At 38.8% G+C, this 17494-nt stretch overlaps 1 protein-coding gene across 7 annotated transcripts in view; it reads left to right on the top strand.

Annotated features, from left to right (window-relative positions):
* The window catches only part of LYPLAL1 (lysophospholipase like 1), a 302495-nt gene that overhangs the window by 39195 nt on the left and 245806 nt on the right, over positions 1–17494 (top strand). For 6 of the 7 annotated variants that reach the window (XR_008624371.2, XR_010110061.1, XR_008624365.2 and 3 more), the window contains exon 6: positions 5482–5676. The exons of the other annotated variant lie outside the window; for it this stretch is intronic. The gene's annotated coding sequence lies outside the window, so the exon portion shown is untranslated. The remainder of the gene's footprint in view (positions 1–5481; positions 5677–17494) is intronic. 7 annotated transcript variants of the gene reach the window in all.

The raw sequence follows: 17494 nt of genomic DNA, 5'->3' as shown, positions 1-17494 counted from the left end.
TCAGTTTATTTTTTTTTCAAGATTTTTTTCAAGATTGCTTTTTGTTCCTTTCCTTTCCACATAAACAACCTTGTCTGTATCTACAAAAAAAAAAAAAATTCTTGCTGGGATTTTGATAGGAATTATTTTAAACCTGTACATCAATTTGGGGAGAATTTGCATCCTTACTATGTTGAATCTTCTAATCCACAAACATGATATGTTACTCCACTTATTTAGATACTTGATTTCTTTTATCAGCGTTTTTGAGGCTTTCTCCATATAAGTTCTGTACCTATTTTGTTAGATTTATACTTGTATTTTATTTTGCGATTGATTATAAGTGGTTTGTACTATTTTCAGTTTCCAAGTGCCCTTTGCTAGCATATTGAATCACAATTTTTATATGTTGGTCTTGATCTTATGGAGCTCAATTATTAATTTTAGGAGTTTTTCTGTAGATTTTTAGGATTGTCTGCAAAGATCATTATGTCATCCACAAACTGAAACAGTGTTATTTCTTCCTTTCCAAATATATGCCTTTTATTTTCTTTTGTTTGCATATTACACTGGCTAGAACTTCTAGTACTATGCTGAACAAGAGTGGTGAGAGCAGACATCCTTGTCTTGTTCCCAGCCTTAGGAGAAAGCATTCAGTCTTACATCATTAAATATGTTAGCTGTAGTGTTTTAATACATGTCCATTATCAAATTGATGATATTCCTCTCTGTTCCTGCTTTTCTGAGAGTTATTACGATGAATGGCTGTTGAATTTTGTCAAATGATTTTTTTGCAACAATTAATATATTTGTGATTTTTCTTCTTCAGTCTGTTACTGTGGTGCTCAATTTTGGTATATTGCGTTAGCTTTGCATTCCTGAAATAAACTCCCTTGGTTATATTGTATAATTTTTATATATTGCTGAATTGTATTCACTAATACTTTGTTAAGGACGTTTGTGTCTATGTTCACGAAAGATTTTGGTCTGCAGTTTTTGCTTGTTTTGTACTATCTTTGGTTTTGGTATCAGGACAGTATTAGCTTCATAAAATAGATTGGGTAGTATTTTCTCCTCTTCTGTTTTCTGGGAGAAATTATATAGTATTGCTATTAATTTTTCCTTAACTGTTTGGTAGATTTCTTTAGTGAAATCATCTGGGCCCAGAGATTTCTGTATACTATAACTTTTTATCTTCTTACAGCAATATTATGCCACTTCACATTTATTATAATAACCTTTCATATTTCCCTTCCCAGCCTGTATGCTACTTTTGTTATTTTGCTTATAGATATAAGTTGCATGTACCATCAACGTCATATTACTTTATTTAAACCAGCAATTTTTTTTTTTTTTTTTTTTTTTTGAGATGGAGTCTTGCTTTGTCACCTAGTCTACTAGAGTACAGTGGCGTGATCTCTGCTCACTACAACTCCACCTCCTGGGTTCAAGAGATTTTTGTACCTCAGCCTCCCAAGTAGCTGGGATTACATGCACCTGCCACTATCCCCAGCTAGTTTTTGTATTTTTTTTTTTTTTTTTTTTTTTTTTGAAACGGAGTCTCGCTCTGTCGCCCAGGCTGGAGTGCAGTGGCGCGATCTCGGCTCACTGCAGGCTCCGCCCCCCGGGGTTTACGCCATTCTCCTGCCTCAGCCTCCCGAATAGCTGGGACTACAGGCACCCGCCACGTCGCCCGGCTAATTTTTTGTATTTTTAGTAGAGACGGGATTTCACCGTGTTAGCCAAGATGGTCTCGATCTCCTGACCTCGTGATCCGCCCGCCTCGGCCTCCCAAAGTGCTGGGATTACAGGCGTGAGCCACCGCGCCCGGCCAGTTTTTGTATTTTTAATAGAGATGGGTTTTCACCATGCTGGCCAGGCTGGTCTCAAACTCCTGACCTCAAGTGATCTACCCACCTTGGCCTCCCAAAGTGCTGGATTTACAGGCCTGAGCCACTGCACCTGGCCCAGGCAATTCTTCTTTAAAATGAATTATATAATGAGAAAAAATCTTACCTATCTACCCATGAAGATACCATTTCTGGTGCTCCTCAATTTTTTGTGTAGACCTGTATTTTTTTTCTGGTATTTTCATTGTGACTGAAGTACATTCTTTAATATTTCTTGGAGTGCAAATCTGGTGATAAATTTCAGCTTTTGTGTCGATGAAGTCTGTATTTTACATTTGTTTTTGAAAGTTGTTTTCACTGAGTGTAGAATTCCAGATAAACATGTTTTCTCTTAGTGTTTTAAACATGTTGTTTTCCTATCTTCTTACTTGAATTATTTCGGACAATAAATTTTCTGTCATTTTTATCTCTGTTCTTCTGTATCTATTGTGTCTTTTTATTCTTGCTGGTTTTAGTAGTCTCTGTTGATCACTGATTTTGACCAACTTGATTATTGTGTGTCTTGGTATAATTTCTCACATGTCTTGTGCTTGGAGTGCCCTCTGATCTTTGTAGGTGGTTCTTTCCCCAGCCTGAGGGTGTTTACTCACACCCATGGTGATCAGTAGTCTGCTTAATACTCAAGATAGACCATCTCTAGATCTCAGGACTTCTCTCTCTGTGCAGTTCACTTGTCTCTCATACTCTGCCCTATCAAATGTAGCCAGCTTGATCTACTCAGACTCATAACTGTGTCTCATCTCAGGGAGTCCACCAGGCTTTGCATGGATTTCCCCTCCCTGTACTGTGGACTGGGACTCACTTAAGTCAGTAAGCCAGAGTAGTCATAAAGCTCACCCTGTTTGTTTCCCATTTCTGAGGGTTCACTGTCCTTTACTACCCAATGCCCACTGCTTTTGAAAAGACATTTTTTCTATTATTTTGCCATGTGTTTCTTTCTTTCTTTGTTTCAGGTGAAAGAATAAGATTCCCTGTTACTACATCACAGCTAGAAGCTAAATGATCCTTTAAAAAGATTTAAAAATTTTTTATATTACCCTTACATTTTCCTTTTCTATTGCTCTTCATTCCATGATATAGCTTTAAATTTCCATATGGTGTCATTTTCCTTCTGCCTGAAATACTTCATGAAGTTCATTGATCTTTTATTCTAAAATGCACTTATTTTTCATATCAGATACTGTTCATCTCTAGTTTTTTTATTTCTTACATTTTTCTATATAATAGGCTTAATCTCTGCCTTTTTGAATATATGGAATATAATTATAGCAATTTTTAATATTTTCTGAGTCTATCATTTTTGAGTTTGTATATATTTTTATTCTCATTAAGGGTAGTATTTTGTTGGTCCCTTTATAATATCTAGTGACTTTTGATTGGATTCTAGACATGTGAGCTCTATCTTGTTAAGTGCTTGGTATTTTTGCATTTCTAAATATTCACAAGTTTTGTCATGGAATACAATTATTGAAAAGTATTAAAAACTTTTATCCTTTCAGACTTTCTTCTGTGGCTTCCTGGTGGTAGCAGAGCAGTGTTTAGTTCAGGACTAATGTTGCCACACTACTCAAGCAATACATTTTGTCATACTCTATACGATACTGTCTAGATTGTGAGGTTTTTACACTATAGCTAGCGGGAACACAAACTTCTCATCCTCATGTGAGCCCCACCTATTGCTCCTCTTCCTTTCAGGAGGTTCATGGTTTCCTCACACATATCTGATGACTAGTACTCTACTGAAAAATTGCGGGGGGCACCTCTGCAGATCTCTGGCACTCTGTGTGCAGTACTGTACTCTGTGAACTCTAAGCTCTTGACCTCTGTGGACTCCCAGCTCAGTATCCTCATGGCCCCAGCTAGATCTTCCTCCCCAGGCTGCAATCTGAAAACTGATACAGACGGTAAGCCGGGGCAGTCCTTAGAGCTTACCTCATTTGTCTTCCTTTCTTAAGGAATGACTGTCCTTTGCTGCCAGAGTACAATATGTAAAAACATATATGTAGTACAGCTTTCTAGTTGTTTCAAGTAGAATTAATTTGGACCCCATTATTCCATCTTGATCATATTGGTCAAAAGTAGAAGTCTCTTCCTTCCTCTAAGACTGAGAATTTAATAAAATCCCTTCAGAGAAGACTCAACTCATGCAGTGCTTTAATTTTCTAAAGCTTTTAATGACCTTCACTTTGAAATATTGAATGTTTTATCTTGACCATATTCTGTGCCATTCATGTTTAAAATCCTTATGGATGCATTTTGCCTTAAGAGTAGCATACATTTTATATGCATGTGTCATAGATATCATGCTTGTGACATGTTCAGTGTATATACCAAATATAATTTAAAGGAAAGAAATCCAGATTTTTTAATAAATGCTTGTTCTGTAAGTCTTTAACAAAATGAAAAGTTAAACAGATTCAAGGTATCGTTAGTATTGTTTTGCCAGGTTTGGTGTGTGTGTGTGTGTGTGTGTGTGTGTGTGTGTGTGTGATGGTTGTAAATCTTTCTTCACGGACTGAGTTATGTGTGGAAGATATATCGAAATATTTTATATAATCTTCAATCCTGGTCCTCCATCTAATTAGCTGTTAGGATATTCAGTCTTAGTTATGAACTCTTCATTCTAAATCATGCAAGGTCTGGGCCCCTTGCACAGGGCAATATATTCAGAGGAGACCTTCAATTATCTACTCCTCATTCACCTTGAGATGGTGATTGCCCACGTATGTGTGGTCTCTTAAAGCCAAATATTTGAGCCTGACAAATCATTGCTAAGGCTGGGAACCCTGGAGTTTAAGGTTTTACTCTCCTAAGAAACCACTCAACCATTCTCTTCATGCCCCCCACCCCAAAACTTTCTGTTGCTTTGCACATATAAACATTTCCTAAGGCCTGGAAGTTGAAGTAGCCTTGATACTTTCTTACATGAGTGAGGAGAAATTGCAGCAAGAAGAAAGCATAAATCAGTATCAAAATAAATTACATTTATGTGTTGGGGGAACTGGAATTTTGCAAAGGAGGAGAGAGACACATTAGGATGTGAGTAAAGGGGGACTTTCATTTTTTATTATATAGTTCTGCTTGAAGTTTTATAACAGGCTTTATTACTTTATAATCCTTAAAGAGAAGTAAAATGTTTATTGATAGGATTTTTTTCTCAGCTGAAAACTGAATAGGCAATGACCATCAGTAGTAAGGAAATTAAATATATTGTTTATAGGAAATTGAATAGTTCAATTGAAGTATAACAAAATGAACTGAGAACAAAATAGGCAGACTGGTTATAATTGAGCATGTGTAGTACTTTGATATGTAAAATAAAATGTCCAGATTATTATTACCAAGAACATATTTAAACAATGTCTTCATTAGATGAAAAAAATTTCTTGACATATGACAAGAGCACAGAATTAGCAAAGCCATGTAATTACAAATTACCAAGTATTTCAAGAAAATGCCAAAAGCATGTAAACCAAGATTGTCCACCCTGCAGCCCACAGGCCACATGTGGGCCATGACAGCTTTGAATGAACACAGGTTCATAAACTTTCTTAAAACATCGAGACTTTTTTTGCCTTTTTTTTTTTTTTAGGTCATTAGCTATTGTTAGTGTTAGTGTATTTTTTGTGTGGCCCAAGACAATCTTCTTCCAGTGTGGCCCAGGGAAGCCAAAAAATTGGACACACTTGATGTAAACATTTCAAGAAAATTCAGACTATATGATCACTCAAGACAGCCGATTCACCAGCCTTCTGAAGGGAAGACTAAGCATATTCCTATATTGAAGGTAAGATACAGACCCATGCATGTGTTATCTTTTTCATATTTGTTCAGTTCTGCCATTTAGCTGCAATGAAATCAGTTCAATTTGTTTCATGTAGCATTGAATTAAGACAACCATGAATAACAACGCAAGTACCAGAATGAGGCCAACCTGAAATACTAACCTCAACTGTGCCTCCCGGGGTCCTGGCCCCATCCAGCCAAACAAATCCCATGATTAAGGGTGTGCATTAGGAGGCCAGCTGTCCTCCTCCTTAAGTTTCTGTATTGACCTTCCTGCTTTGTCCAAAACATTAGTCCCAGCATTGTAGGATGTATGAGCAAGTACACGGATTCCACTTTGGCCTGCAAGGAGGAAGTGTCTAGGACAGTGTTGCCATTCACAGCATCCATAGCTAGTGAATTGAGGTGGACCTGAATGCTTCCAGGGCCAAGATGGTATCATTAATCATTTTAGCTAAAGACTAGCACAAACTTCATACCAACTTTTCTAATTATTCTCATAGTTATTCCCATTGTAGGGATCATGGGCCCTCAGACTGTGCTTAAATAACAAATCAGTTTTCTCTCCAGAAAGTTTTCCTGAATAACCAAGGTAAGCCTCATTTTGGAGAGATCCCTGCAGTCACCTGAAGTCTACAAGAGTGATTTGTGTTATTTCCTTAAATGCCAAAATTTCTTACAAAAGGTGAAAGTCACCATGTTTTCTAGAGACAAGTTAAAACTTATTAGGCCACCTCAAACAGGACCAATAGCAGTCACAGGAACAGGTGACCATGTCCTCAGTGTGGTCTTCTGGCCATCTGGTAAGCCTTTGAGTTCCCAGTTAGTTAAAACAATTGAGTGCAGTTCTTGGTTTATGCAGGGGATGCCCGGGGGCATTCCTGTGCTGTTTGCACCACCAGCTGGGTGGCATCTGTCCATACCACAGAATGAATAGTGACAACTATTATTCTATGAGAAATGGGGAAGATCCTGGGGGTATTGGTAGGTGGGTTCATGTTTGTGTGTGTGTGTGTGCGTGTGTCTGTGTAAACTCACACAAACACACAAGCCCAGGTGTGGTACAGGAGCTGGGGCTCTCTTTTGCTATTTCCATAAACTTCTCAGTAAGGTAAAGGAGAATAGTGATAAACTAGTGAGTCCTCTGTTGAGGTATGGCAGGCCTAGCAGTCAAATTTAATTTCAACTTTAATTTAAATTTAAGGTGCTTGCAACAGTTTGGGAGAACAACATCATGTTTTCCTTTGCAAGGAAAGCTCCAGGGGTTGTTGTGGAAGATAGCAATGATTAAAGTTTCTCCCTTCTGTGTAGCTACTGGAGGGTTCTCAGGTCCTAGAATTGTTGCTTTCCCTATAATAATTTTGTGTCCCATTTCAGAAGCTATAACTTCATCTTTTTTCCAATCAGCCCTAATCCAGAGCTTTCTTCCAGAAGGACTAGATACAAAAGGGACTAGAGCATTTAAAAAACATACAAGAGACCCATTATGCCACCCTACTTTGGCCCACATGGACCGCTGTAGGGGCACTTGGCGAGTAATGTACTCAACCAATTAGCCATTATCTTTTTGATCTAAGATCTTGTCAGTGCAACAAGTAAATCCATATCTGTTAACCAGAATTAAGTTTAAATATCCTGCCTCTTTTTTACTAAGCAGCCTCTCAGAAGGTGTATCAAGCAGGCCAGCCATCTACTAGTACCAACTACCATTAGGGAAAAGAAGGACTTTTCCCTAGGGCTACCCATTAGGTAAAAGAGCATCATCATGCCCAGTAATTGTCAGGTGGAATGCCAGATTTTCAAAGTAGCTCCCAGCACTTTCCTTCTAACCGTTATCTGGAATATCATTGAAAGGAGATGATCTCTTTCTGGGAACACCTTCATTTACTGACCAAACTGCCTTACTAAGGCATGTGAACCAGAAGAAAGTGCGGGAGGTACAGCCAGACATGACATTTCTGGAGTCGATTTTTGAGGAGAATGCCCAACATTAAACAATTCTAGATCCTTGAGAATTATAGTCAGCATAAAAGATCCATCAAATCTGACTACTAGCCCATTGTTGAAGTGTTTTGCAATAAAAGGCACATTATTGTCAGATACCAAGTGGCCCATAAAGTCAAAAATACAACAGATTAGTTTCATGGGCCACAATGTTGTGCCCGGAGTAAACTTACGAGACTGGAACACCAATACACAACCTGAAAAAGTGTTAATTGCAGTAAGGCAGCATTTACAACCCCTAGGAGACGTCACAGGGCAGATGTGATTAATGTGTCAGAAACATACGGTCAATGTCAATGACCCATGCTGTGTGGCTGCCCTCATTGCAAGACAACCAGGTCAACTTTCAGCAGGAATCAAAATTCTAGCATGCAGTTGTAGCCTACGCATCAAGAGTATTATTTGCCAGAGCTGTGAGAACAGCCTTCAGTTCTGACCACTAAGTGCAGTGATGACTGTGTCTATTTTCAGTTATGAATAGTTGGTCCTGCCTGAGACTGAGCAGTTGAAGCCACCCAGTGGACACCAGCAGATTTCAGCTTAGCCGAAGCATTGGTGAAGCAGGCCAAGTGATTATGGGGAACCTCTATGAATCAGGGGCTCCACTGAGCCAGCATCTTGCTATAGGTGGTGGAGAAGAAAAGCTGCATCTTTTCATGTAGCACCTAGATGTCACCAAAGCCAGGCTGGCTGTGTTCTTGATTTACCATTTCTATTTGACAAGTGAGCTTTTTTGGACCCTTTTCACTTTGTTAGTCATGGAGTCTGAGTTGATCTTGCCAAAACTGAAATATCAAGTGAAAGAGTTACAGTTCCTCTGGGGGTCAGGTGCTCAGTTTCAACAAGAACCCACCCAATAGTAAACTAATAGCTGCTTTTCAAAAGAGGCCTATCTGCTGGTAGCTGTTTCAAGGAGGCAAAGCCCAAAGTCTAAGGGGCACCTCCAAGTGGAGGCCACCTTCCTTTGCCAGAGGCTCCCATTGGCAACATTAGAGTCACGGAGATGTGTAACTCAAAGGAATCATTGAAGATGTGGGACTGCAGAAGTATTAGCACCTCTCTACATCTGGCTGTTTCCAATCAGTAAAATCCCTTTTGGTACTTGCAAGCATTCACAGTATAGGCATGTAAAACAGCAACACCACTTATACTTTCAGTAGTGGAAGCCAGAACAACAATATGTTAAAACAATAGAGGGCTCAACACTCACGTTATGGTGACTTCCCTTCCCCACTATGATCTCTGCCCCAACTCAAATTTGGACATATCCTCGCCCTATGGGACCCAGTAGGATGATAACTCACGTGCTAGAATCCAACAGAGCCACAAAAGTTGGAATCCTTTCCCTACCTGACATTCTTCAAAATATTCAATAGATGTATGGCTTTTAATCCCTCTTGGGAGCAGGGAGATGTTGTCCTATCTCAAATCATCCTTCTCATGCCACTTAAGGCAGTGAGAGGAGGAGGGATGGATCAAAGGGCTCTCCATGAAGGAGAGTGGCACTATGCAGTAAGCAAACCACATTTCAATTTTGAGTTAATGTGGCAGCTGCTTGCAAGAATTTATTTTGATTTTGAGGGGTCAGTTTCTCACACTTCAGGGCATCAACCTCTTCAGCTTTGTAAACTCAATCTAAAAAATAAGACCCTGAATATTAATCAAGGCCCATTTTTTGTTTCCCATGGGAAATTTTTTGTCTCAGGGAAATCTCCCTGAGAGGGCCAAAGCTTCTTGAAAGCAGGCATGCGTAGTTGTAAAGAAAACAAAACAAAGTTCTGAGGTGTTTCACTGCCATCTTCAAATGGATCAAAGTTCGGCATGATGGACTTTAGGAGAAGTCCCTCTGTTGCTGGTTTTTCCTTAGTAACCATCATGCACACCACCCCCCTCATCTTCCAGTTGTACCAGCCAGCTGTCTAGCAACTTGCTTGGTTTCTGCTTAAAAGGACTGTAAGTTTCCCTCCTTTTACACTCAATGCAAGTGTGTCTCTCTTTAACTGTCTTTGTCTGTTCCCATTGCTATAACAAAATACCATAGAATCATTAATTGATAAGGAAGTCCAAGAGCACAGTGCCAGCAGATTTGGTGTCTGGCGAAGGTTGTCTCTTCTTCAAGATGGTGTCTTTTTGCTAAATTCTCATATGCCGGAATGTTATATCCACACATTGTGGAATGGGGAAGGCAAAAGGCACTAGGGGGGTTCCTTCAACTTCTGTTGTAAGAGCACTAAGGTCTTTTTGAGGGCAGAGCCATCATGACTTAATCACTTTCCAAAAGGCTTCACCTCTTAATACCATCACCTTGGGGTTTAAATTCCAACATGAGGATCTTGGAGGGACACATACATTCAAACCATAGCAGTAACTGTTGTCTGAAAAAGGGCAGAGACTTCTACACATCCAGAATGAATGTTAATACTAGATATAAAAGCATGGGCCCAAGGCTGAGGTGGACCAAGCTTTTCCCACCTGAAAGAGAAGTAGCAACAAATAGGACACATTTGGGTAGTTGTTTGGATGTCTTCCCTCAGCCTACAGTCACCTGCCTCCCTAATTTCTCCTCATTAAGAGGAAATAAAGTGAAAAATAATTTATTGCCCAGTAAACCATACAATTTGATCAACATTTTCAACATTTGCCATTGACTTCCCTCGAATCCTGTTATAATCCTCCTGCAAAACCTTTATTCTTTGTTTTCTAGCCCTTGAGTACTTTAGAAAATAAGTGTGAAATTATATTCAAAATATTGAGTGGACTTTTCAAAAATGTAAAATATTACTTCAAAATATATTTTTGTGCTGTCCTCTCATTATTATGTGCTTTTTCTTTGTGATATTATTAGGCCTTTAGTTTTCTATTTGGTTTTGAAAGTCATGTGATTTTTATAACAAGAATAGAATTAATGGTTCCATGATGAATAGTGGATGTTTTGTTCTGAAGAAATCATATTTTGGGCAAAATGCCCATAAGAGACTTATGTTTTTGCCAATAGTTTGGTTCAGAGCTTCTGGGATCTTTTATTTTTTTTCTTAAGAAGCAATGAGAAAGTTTGATGCTTTTGCATTTTATTTTAAATTTGTTTTAGGGGTAATTACAAAATAGCTTGTTACTTCAGTTTTTATTGTGATAAATTCATAATTGGTATTTTGTTTTGTTTTTTTCTTTTGCTGTTTCACTTTCTGCTCTTAAAGGCATAGTATTACTTTAGTTAAAAATCACTCTGTTTCCATTTTTTGTCTCCCTTTCTTCCCTACCCTGATTTTTCCTGTTCAGTTGTTGGCTTGTCCAATTGAAACTAGAGATATACTTGACATATTAGTTACTTAACATATTAATTTTGGCAACTTCTGGTATGTGTTCTTTTGCCAATGAAATTACTGAAATTGAAATATTGAGTGGGGGTGTCCATGAGAGACAGAAGTCTTTCCTTTGGGCATTAGGTATTAAGCCAGCTTCTCGATTATGTAACAAGAAAGAAAGAAGTGTTAAAAATGAAAGTTCACAACATGAACTAACTGGCAAGAGCAAATATATGACTCTTTTAAAATATTTTACTTCAACAGCAATAAATCTCTAGGTAAGTCTAACAACAGTATTTTTAAGTGGCAAGAGAAAAAATATCAATTTCAAATAGTAGCTAAAATGCATTTTTGAGGGGGACTTCTTAATTACCCTATGAAGTGTCGTGTGTTTTGGGTCAGCTGGTTAACATTGTCTTAGTTCTTCCATAGAATCAAAGAACTTTTATTACTGGAGGGAAATTCAGAGATTATCATTTTATACATATGGAAACAGAGATCCAAAGAACAGCGGTGACGTACTCATGGTTCTGGTTATGCAGGACGAAAACATAATTCTCCTTACGGATGTTATTGTCACTGTGCCACACTGCCATAGTGGTAGTGTTCAGAAAAAAATATGGCTGAAAATTCATATAACATTCAAATGTTCTAGATTCAGAACTATTTCCTTTGTAGACATTTTAATATTCATGCTGCTTTTAGCTCAGTTTTTACTGTTCTGCTAAAGGAATGCATTGGTCTCTCCCTCTGCCTCAGTGTGACAGCAGGCCCAATCTAATGTTTATAGTCATAATGTAGAATTGTGTATTTAGGAGTTTTTGGAGGTTATTAATCATTTCCTTCAGAGTTCTAATTTTCTAATTCCATAGCCTGCTTCAGTCCTTATCTTTTCCATATCTTTATAGGGTTTGATTAACCTCCGATTCTAGAAACTTGGACCTTGCAGTCTAGTTTTTCTTGTCTCTCTCAGCTATTTTCCTGTTTCTTTCAATGACCCACTCATTGTTAGCCCCTTAATGTGGAAGGTCCTTTTGACTCTATTGTTTCTTTTTATTCTCTCTCTGGCTGAGCTGCTATTTCTATGGCTTCAGACTACTGGCTCCATGTCTATACCTCTGGCCCTAAGCACTCATCCTAGTTCCAGATTCATGTTTCTAACTTCCTGCTGGGCCTCCTCTCCTGGTTGCTCACCAGCCATAATATGTTCAAAACAATGCAAAATTCTTACATTTACCAAATGCGTGATTTGGGGGAAAAAAATGCTAATCTCTCCAAGTATTTGTTTCCTTACCTGTAAAATGGGTTTCTGGTGAGATTTAATATAAAGAGCCCAGGACAGAAGTTGAGTTACTGTTTTTGTGGTTCATCCTGGAACCTGCTTCTCCTTTTGTGATCTTTAAAAAATGACTTTTTCTCCATATAATATCATTATGTCAGCATCTATTCATCCCCCCTCTCATCTTCTCACTTGTCAGTTAACAGATGCTTTTGATGTTCTATAAAAGCAACATCTTTCCATTGTGACATCTAAATCATCCTTGTTGACTCCCTCTTAGTTCAACCCTCCTCATAATCAGTTTGGATGGATCTCCCAGCCTCTGGTTTCTCCTCTCTTCCACCTATTTATTTCCCATGTGCCCTGAGAGTTATTGGTCTGTTCCACCACCTGATAAGCCCTGCTGGCTCCCCATGTTAGTCTGTCTTCAGAATAACATTCAAATTCTTTAGCTCAGCAGTAAATCCCTTCACAATCTGGTCCTTACCAGCTTCATCACAGCTTCACTTCCTGCCTCTCGTCTCCCATGTTACAGTGCATATGCACAGACAGATAGACACACACACATACACACACACCTGATGCTTCTGCCATGCCAATATTTCCTGGACGTGCCAAACCTTTTCATGACTTTGTGTGTAGCATATTATTCCTTCTACCTGGAATGCTCTTTCCTTCTCCCTCAATTGACAAACTAAACGTTTTAGACACAAGTTTTGAGTGACGCAATGCCTTGCCCAAGTGTCTGTGGTAGAAGAAGTCACTCATGTTCTCTGTTCTCCATGTTTCTGTATTCATCTTTTACATGTTGGTCCTGTACCCACTACATATTTTGAACTCAAGGCTAAGGGCTATCTATCCCTTTATCTTTTCTTTTTTCTCTTAGTACCCAGTACAGTGATTGCCACACAATTGACATGCAATACTGAACAATGACATAACTATCATTTCTGGTTGGCTTTTTTAACTGCTAGTTTATTTGGATGTTCTTTTATATTTATTTCATAAGAATCCAGGGATCTGATCCTCTGTTTTTTGCCTTTGTTTTCCCAGAGGTTAGATTTAGTTTTTATAAAGGCAACATTTTGTTTTTGACTATAAAATGCTGCCAAATATACAGCATGCATTCTGCTCCCACTCTGTCCTTGGAAGACACTGATCATCGGTCAAAATATTCTTCCCTGAGAAGCCACGTAGGTTCTTAACCCTTCTCAACACAGCACATCAAACAGATAGCTGCTATCAGCTGAAAGTAACTGGTAGCTGATGTGAAATCTCTTTGGAATAACACATAGTCAGAAAAAAAAAAAAGGTGAATACTCAATGACTTCAAATTCTGATCCAGCTTTGTTGCTGACCAACAACTCTAACATGCATGCCGTGGTACTCTGATATCTTGTGTGCAATAGATATTCAACAGTTAACTGTTTATTAGTTAATATTTATTGCCAAACTATTTTGCCTCATTTTCTTTATTCAAAAATAGAAGAGTTAATTTTCAAGCAACTGTTGGTAGTTGTTGTAAAGATGAATATAATGAGGAATGTGAATTAACTAGGGGAAAAGTTTAAAATCATATATAAAGATAGTCTCATTAAGTTTAAGTATTATGTACTTCATTAAGTTACTTGCAAAACCAATTCAATATCTTATGATTGTGTTATAACAACCAGGCAAGTAGAAAGTACCAACGTATACTTTAAGATAATTTCAACTCTTCTGTCTTTGTACTGAATGAGTGATATGTGGAAAAAACTGCATCTGTTTGTTTGAACTTGTTCACACCCCTATGCAGGGGCCTAATTCTGCCAAGATGACAGTGTATGTATGAATTAATTCAATGAACATTTATTGAACATTATTGTAAATGCTGAGAGATTTTGGTAAGCAACGCAGACGAAAATCTCTGCTCTGAGGAGTTTACATTCTAGTAGCACATCCATATTCCATTCGAGAAAAAAAGTCTAAATCAGAGGAGTTCAGAAGATTTTCAGAATTGTCTTTACTTACTTCCCACCACTCTGCTTCCTCTTTCAAAGACAGGAGTTGGATGTTGATTTGTGGTGTCTGTTTCGATATTGTGTTTTTCCTGGCTAATATTTCTTAGTTTATGAAATCAATTTGGGCTTCTTCCTACTTATAAGTATTAACACTTGCAAGGTTATTTTTGCATCTTTTTGTTCATTTTGATCAGTTATAGTGCTGAAAATTCTGTAGTCTTGCACTTTAAATGCCAGCTTTCCTTAAATTTAGTGTGTCCCATTTGGGGAAGGAGTTTGTACTTTAAATGGAAACTTTTGCTGTACAACATGACTTTGGAAAACAGCCACAGGAGTGTTTTTAGATTGCATAGGACTTGGCAAAAAAAATAATTGAAAAATGACATTTAAAAAATTTAATCTTAGGATTTTAACACCTTATAGAAGAAAAGAGGGAATGTTATTATATCACCCTTTCTCCATGATATGGTTTTCTTAACGGAGAACAGTATATGTTTAAATAATAACTTATTCCGTATTGTCTATTTTAAAAGGATATTCTATCAGATTGGATGCTTTGCAACAGCATGCAATAGAAAATACTAACTCAAACTGACTTAAGCAATAAAGATATTGCTTCATACAAACAGAAGTCCAGAGATTGGGTAAGCCTAGAGCCCTCCACAGTGTAGTCAGGCTCTTCAGGACCCAAGTTCATCCCATCACTTGTCACCGCCATGCTAACAGGGCTGGTTTTGCTCTCATACTGACTCCCTCTCTGGTAGAGAGACAGCTTCAGCAGTTCCAGGCATCACATTCAGATGTAACGTCATCAAGAGAACAAAGAGAAACCATCTCTTTTCCTGGCTGTTTCTTGACAGAAAACTTCCCTAAAGGTTCCCGTAAGACCAACTCTCACATGTTATTGGCCAGATGTGGGTCACATGCCCATTTCTAAACCAATCACTGATGAGAGAAGTGGAATTATCATGCTTTGCTTAGCCAGATTAGAGTTTATTACCTACAATTGGGGATAGAATCACCTTTTCATGCAGCACATGTCTTTATGGAGAGCAGATACCTGAATGTAATTAGATTCTGCTAAAAGAAAGAAAAAAAAAAGTTGGAAAGTGAGAAAATCAATGCTGGGTAGGCAACTGGAATTCCTGCGGCAATCTCCAATATAGAAAACGTTCCCCTTAAATGTTTCTATGTCTTATCTCAAGTAAATATGATTTTTTTCACGTGACATAATTTATTATTTTGTTTACTACGATTACGTGTATTTCCTCAAGCTTCCCATATAGAATATATGCCTGATGGCTCATTGTATCACTGTGGTAAGTAGTTATCTGGAAATATATTTTTTCAAATACAATTATAAGCACTTTATTTATTTTATTTTGTATGTATTTATTTATTTTGAGACGGAGTTTTGCTCTTGTTGCCTAGGCTGGAGTGCAATGGCGCGATCTTGGCTCACCACAACCTCCGCCTCCCAGGTTCCAGAGATTCTCCTGCCTCAGCCTCCTGAGGAGCTGGGATTACAGGCATGCACCACCACACCTGGCTAATTTTGTATTTTTATTAGAGACAGGGTTTCTCCATGTTGGGCAGGCTGGTCTCGAACTCCCGACCTCAGGTGATCCGCCTGCCTAGGCCTCACAAAGTGCTAGGATTACAGACGTGAACCACTGCGTCTGGCCATAAGCAATTTATATGTATTGTAACTCTTTTAATCTTCACCACAACCCTTTGAAATAGATATTACTAGTATTCCCATTTTATATATGAGTAAACTGAAAGACAGAAAGGATAAATAATTTGCCTAAAGTCACCTGCAAGTGAATGCGTTTTGAGCTACTTAGAGTAAGTAAAAGGAGAGGTATGTAAATATTTCTTCTGATATGGAAGTGTTGGGAAGGGAAGAGCGTGGTCCCTTTAAATGATACGGAAGCGGGGAAGGGTGTGGTCCCTGACTAGGGCTGAACTCCCATGGACATAGGTGAGGACAAGCATTTTGAGAGAGAGAGAGAGAGAGACACGCAGGCTACCGACCAGCAGAACCACGCAGAGCTTGGCTGGGGCAATTGGAGGAGGGACAGGGAGTGGCCTGATTCCCGGCGAAAAGCATCTCTCTTCTGGCTCCCCCATCTGCTGAGAGCTACTTCCACTCAATAAAACCTTGCACTAATTCTCCAAGCCCATGTATCATCCGATTCTTCCGGTAAACCAGGGCAAAATCCCGGGATACAGAAATCTCTCTGTCCTAGCGACAAGGTACAGGGTCCAATTGAGCTGGTTAACACAGGCTGCCTATAGATGGCAAAACTAAAAGAGCACACTGTAATACACGCCCACTAGGGCTTCAGCTGTAAGTATGCACCGCTAGACACTGCTGTGGGGTCGGAGCCCCACAGCCTGCCCGTCTGAATGCTCTCCTAGAGGTTTGAGCAGTGGGACACTAAAGAAACGAGCCACACCCTCATCGCATGCCCTGCGAGGGGGACAAGGGAACTTTTCCCCTTTCACTTGGATCCTTTCCCCTAAACTAATATTATCAAGGTCCTCTAATCATACAAACTGAAATGATTTGAAGAGGGCAAAATACCCTTTCAAAAGTTGGAAATATTTTCTGTCATTTAAATGGGTGAGACTTACATTTATCTGTAGGGCAATGTATTATTAAGGTTACCACACAAATGGCCTTTTAGTCACGTAAATAAAAATAAGAGATTTTTCTCTGAAATAGAAACTTTTGAAATAAAAAGTAACCTGAGTTACTTTCACTATTCAACAACTTAAAAACTGTATGGTAGGCTTATCTTTTTTTTGAAACAGAGTCTCACTCTGTCACCCAGGCTGGAGTGCAGTGGCACAATCTCAGCTCACTGCAACCTCCGCCTCCCGGGTTCAAGCAATTTTCCTGCCTCAGCCTCCCGAGCAGCTGGGACTACAGGCGCCTGCCACCACGCCCAGCTAATTTGTGTATTTTTAGTAGAGACGGGGTTTCACCATATTGGCCAGGCTGATCTCGAACTCCTGACCTTGTGATCCGCCTACCTCGGTCTCCCAAAGTTCTGGGATTACAGGCGTGAGCCACCGCACCCGGCCGTAGGTTTATCTTGCAATTTGATTGACTTAGCAAAGTCAATTCATTGGTCAAGACAAAATTAGTTTCTGTATCAAGAGAAAATTAGTTTCTGTGGTATTGTATTTTCCTGATTCATAATGTTTTCAATCTTGTCTAAAAGA

The sequence above is a fragment of the Pan paniscus genome, chromosome 1 (assembly GCF_029289425.2).
Source record: "Pan paniscus chromosome 1, NHGRI_mPanPan1-v2.0_pri, whole genome shotgun sequence".
In the NCBI taxonomy this organism is placed as follows: Eukaryota; Metazoa; Chordata; class Mammalia; order Primates; family Hominidae; genus Pan; species Pan paniscus.
This window is presented reverse-complemented; position numbering and strand designations above follow the sequence as displayed.